The sequence below is a fragment of the Medicago sativa genome, chromosome 6, assembly GCF_051527215.1.
Source record: "Medicago sativa cultivar Bolivia chromosome 6, Bolivia_mono, whole genome shotgun sequence".
Lineage (NCBI taxonomy): Eukaryota > Viridiplantae > Streptophyta > Magnoliopsida > Fabales > Fabaceae > Medicago > Medicago sativa.
In genome coordinates this window covers 73,257,948-73,263,281 of record NC_140754.1, presented here as the reverse complement: position 1 = coordinate 73,263,281, position 5,334 = coordinate 73,257,948, and the positions used below count along the sequence as shown (strand labels likewise).

The 5,334-nt window shown below is 26.2% G+C and overlaps 1 long non-coding RNA gene across 1 annotated transcript; it reads left to right on the top strand.

Annotated features, from left to right (window-relative positions):
• The first annotated feature begins 2,515 nt into the window (after positions 1-2,515).
• Positions 2,516-4,870, top strand: LOC146916748 (uncharacterized). The gene is made up of 6 exons (XR_015014024.1): positions 2,516-3,602; positions 3,796-3,848; positions 4,002-4,070; positions 4,161-4,256; positions 4,355-4,468; positions 4,624-4,870. It is a non-coding gene; the product is annotated as an uncharacterized LOC146916748 (long non-coding RNA).
• The last annotated feature ends 464 nt before the right edge of the window (positions 4,871-5,334 follow it).

The following is a 5,334-nucleotide window of genomic DNA, read 5'->3' as shown; positions in this document are numbered from 1 at the left end:
AGAGTGCCCATTGTACTCTCTTTTATTATGTATTATTTTTCATATTAAAACTCAAAACCTTTTTGTACCAAAAAAAAAAAAACTCAAAACCTTTAAATATCCAATTTTATTCATTTTTCTTCTGATAAAATATATTTTTTAATTTTGATTTAATGCACATTAGGATTATAGAAATAATTTTTTTTAATTATTTTTATAATAAAAAACTCATAATAAAAACAATAAAAATAGAAATTCTTGTAAATAAAAAACTATAATAATCATTTATAAGTATAATAGAAATTTCTACAACTAATTAATTAGCTTATCTTTAACTTTCATTTAAAATTTATGGGTGACCATTGTTTTTCTGTTAAATTTTAAATTAGCAACCACATAATATCAAATAAGTTATTTTTCCCAATTTTTTTATCAGTATGAAGTTCATACTTTGATTGATTCTCTTGATTACCAAGAACTTGCTTGGTTTGATTTATTTTTTATTTGAAAGATGGTTTAATGATCTATTGTTTACCAAGAATAGTAGAAACATGTATTGAAGATTCAAATGAGGGTCAAGAGTAAACACAACTAAGAAAAACCTATTTATTATTGCTTGATTTAAAATATTCCTTGAATTTGTTTTTTGTGATTGACTTGATTAAAGCATTTCAAATTTCTACAATTTGTTCACCTTTAATGCAATTAATTCATGTGTTTTATTTTTTTAAAAATAAAAGAGGAATTTTTTTATGATGGTTTAAAAGTCATTTAAAGGTGATTGACTATGAAAAACGGAAAACTTGTTTTATATTCTCAAATGATGTAAAAAACTCAGTGAATTTCTTTTTTAAGATAGCCCTGATTGTAGCATGTCAAAGTTTCAACAAATCATTTATAATTAATACAATTAAAGTATGTGTTTAATTTTTGAAAGAACAAAATAGGATTTTTTTTATGCTTATTTAAAGGTTATTTAGAGGTACTTCCTAACAATTTTTTATATCGTATTCACGCGAAAGTCACGATCCCTTGCTATAAGCATACACAACAACTAATAACAATCACTTGAACTATTTTATTTATCCCAAGTCTTTGGAATCAAATGTCGTGAAACAAAGAAAAAAAAGATAGCCTATTTAGAAAGTTTGTACCAAATTAATTTCATTCAAAATATTACAATGCGATCATTTATTTAGAAAGTTTATATCAAATTAATTACATTCAAAATAGTGTTGATCCTTAGAGATATTTGTCTTAATTAAAAACAATAATGTCTCGAATTTTCATAATTTATAAACATAAAATATAAACTCCTTAATTATTTGGTCAAAGGTTTATTTCATGGCACTACAAAAAAAAAAGTTTATTTCATGGCATTCTTAAATTTTTCTCGAAAAAAGAGTTTTCTCTCTACTCTTTTGTGAAAATGACTAAATGAGTTGTAACTATATAAATCAATTAATATTTTTTATTATTTTTATTAATTACCATTTACATTACAACATATATGGTGTTGTGATGGATAAATTAAATATGTCAATTAAGATTATTACTTCCCTCAACAAAAAAAAAAAATTATTGCTATTGATTATCGTCTGGTAAACAACAACTGGTCATAGCTTTCTTTGTCAACTACATAATGAAAAATAATTTTTTAAAGAAATTATTGAAATAAAATCATAACAAATTAAATACTAAAATTTGTAAGCAATAAACGAATATACAATTTACCGAAGAAAAGAGGACATGAGATTGCTTGTTTGGAATTGAAACTTGGGTTTTGCCATTTGATAGTGTGTGTGCATGATGTTTATTTTTTATTTTGACTAAACCGACTTTAAAAAATGGAGAAAATGATAAACTCCATTATAAACTAATTGTAGTAAAAAGCATTAAAATGATAATTAATTTATTAACTAATTTCATCAATGTAATACTCATTTGTTCCATTTTTCAGTCCGATTACATATAAATTATAACAAAAAATTATACAATTCTTCTTTGTATAAGAGACATAAAAAGTGACTCATCATAGTAGAAAATTTATCTAGATTCTTTTCTACGAACGACTAATTTTTTTTTTTTGGAGTCTCAAAGTTTGTCATAGTGTCATCTAATTTTTTCCTCTAGGCCCTTGTGTGAAGAATATGTTGTCTTGAACTCAACCACCATATAATCGGTTTCATCTATAAAATAATATCTCAATATTCTTATTTTTTGTACTTGTTCGTGATTTCTTGATTCAAATCACCTGTATGCATCAGAACCACAAAAGTAATATATATATATATATATATATATATATATATATATATATATATATATATTTCACTACTACAAAATTGGGAAAATATAGCGCCTCATAAATAGCGCTTTTAACACTAAAGTGCTATAAATTAAAACACGGAGGTTTTAGCTAGCGCTTTTTTGAAAAAGCACTATCTATCCTTTTAAGTATATATAGCGCTTTGTATTGAAAGCGTCAGTATATGTTAAATAAAAATAATAGATATTTAAATAAAAAACATGATTAATCGTATATGACGCTTTTTATGAAAAGCGCTATATATAAATCAACCTTAAATAGCGCTTATAAGTTAAAAAAAGCGCTACTGTATGCTTGAGAAAGATAGCGCTTATAGCTTAAAAAAACGCCATTTTATAAAGTGATTTAATGTACATTAACTAACAGGTCCCCTGTTCGATCCCCTGCATAGCATATTTCAAATTTTTTAACAAAGCACACCTTTTTTTTAATATTTTTATCATATATATATTATATATATAACAAACTAAATAATAATAAGCCCTATTTCAAAGGATCCTGAAAAACCCTATAACATTTTTTTGAACGAGAAAAAAAACCAATATCATTAATTTATTATTTTTTTTGAAGGAATTATTTTTTTTTAAAAGCATTGGCATGATTTTTATTAAACGTATTTTTTTTAGTAAACAAAAAAGCCCTATTTTATTGGATCCTAAAAAAAAAACTAAATAATTTATCAATCGTGTTATTTGTGCCTGAGTTATCAAACGTGTGAGACAATTAGGGATCGTGTTATTTGTTATTTGTTACTAATTTATCAAACGTGTTATTTGTTCATTAGTTACACAAATTTGGTCATAGTTGTTTCTTATCATCATTGCCTCACATTTTTTGAGATTTATTTTAACAAATTAATAACAAATAATTAATTACTACTTATTTAATTATTTCAACCAACAAAAAACCCCATGATTCATTCTCACGATCCTTCATCTCGTTTCTCACCTAGAAACCCAATCCCTAATTGTCTTCACCATCTTGTTCATCATGATTCATCACAATCCATAAATCACAAGAATCATGAATTCAATATCTGATTCATCACCATTGCTGATTCAATTTCACTCGCTAAATCCCTAAATAATCACCATCGCACCATCACTGATTCATCCTAAAACTCATTCTTCATCAAATCCCTAATTTAGCGCCGAATCTGAATCCCTAATTGTTGTTCTTGTTTGCAGAATTGTTCTGGTTCTCACTGGTCATCGATCATTCCACAAGAATCAATCTCGCTATTCTCAGTTTCGTAACCGACACAACAATTTCTCTGATCTAATATCGATCTAAGGTATATAAACTATGCTTAACTACTCTTTTCTGATTAATCAACTCAATATGTTGTTCTAAATTTTGCAATTTAACATATGTGTGTGATTGATTATGAATAAGGATTTAGGTTGTGTTTGATTTTGGTGTGGTGATTAGGTTGTTGAGTGGTTCCTTCGTTGTGATTGTGATTATTTTTTCTTCTGTAAGTGCAGCAGATTGTATCTATTTTGCTCTTTCCTGAGTTCGCCTTGTGCCTGAATTTAAGGTATGTTAATAAATTTATTTGGACAACAATGTTGACATCTGACATTCATTAAGAGTAGAAAAAGAAAAAATAATTATAGTTTTGTTACTGTTAAAACTCATATGTATGTGCTTATCGATGATATCAGTGAATGTTTTGTTTAAAAATTGAAAGGGACGCTCTGCAAGGGACGCTCAAGTATCAAAGAATAAATTTAACAACATATCATGGGTCCAAGTACAGGTTTAGTAATATAACATAACAACCTTAAAAAATTAGTGTATGAATAATATAAATAATTTGATTGATACAAACTTATTTTATTTTTTGTAGTGTCCTTGCCAAGAAAATGGTATAGATTGCGGGTACTTTGTGATGAGGTTTATGAAAGAGATTCTCATTTCAAAACTAAACGAGATTCCAAAGCTGGTATGTTATTTTTATATTAAAGTATAATATTTGTATATAATTAAGTTTATTAAGTAACATGATTATTTTTTGTTATAATATTGTTATAATATATGCAGTACATTGATGATTTAAAGTGTGTGACATACTCAAAAGATAAACTAAGAGTAATCCAAGAAGAATGATGTCATTTCATGCTCAGCCTAAAAGTTATATGATATTTTTATGATAAGGTAGGTTTCATGTTTCTCAATATATTTGCTAGAAGTGGTAGTTGTTTTAATTTATAATCTTGCTTTAATTTGTACTCATGATCAGTAGTACTTTGAATTTATCTTTAATATAATATAGTATTATTGCTTAATGGTGTTTTCTGGTATATATTCAGGTGGAGGATTCAAGTGGAGGAGAGTGAACGAAATTTGGAAATGAATGATGATTTGCCTGCTCGTTTTGGATAAAAATGTTGAGAAGATCAAGAAGATACCATAGAAGATTTTGATGTTTATGTTAACTAATTAGTTGTAACTCCTAGAGATATCTATGTTACCATATTATAGGCTATACATTTCTGACTTTTATGTTTTATATACATACATTTTTTATGATATGGTTAAGTTTTATTTGATAAATAATAGTCCCAATTATAATGTGTCAAAATTATATATATTTCCCTTTAAATTTCTGACTTTATATATATTATTTTACTTTAAATTGATAAAAAAAACGCTATAAGGAAAAAAAAATTGACAAAAAAATAAATAAATAAATGCTTCTCCTAGCGCTTTTTTTCCTTTATAAAGCGTTATCTAAACATAATGTTACATAGCGCTTTTAAAACAAAAACGCTGTCTTTAAACCTGTCTTAGATGGCGTTTTCTTTTTGAAAGCGTTATCTAAGGAGACCCTTTGCTAGCGCTTTATACATAAAAAAAAAGCGCTATATTACTTTTACCAGCGCCATTTACAGTAGCGCTTCAAAAGCGCTATCTAAAGCAAAAAAAAAGCGCTATATAAGCTCATTTTTGTAGTAGTGTATATATATATATATATATATATATATATGGGTTATGATAGAAGACACCTTTTGTGAAGGTGT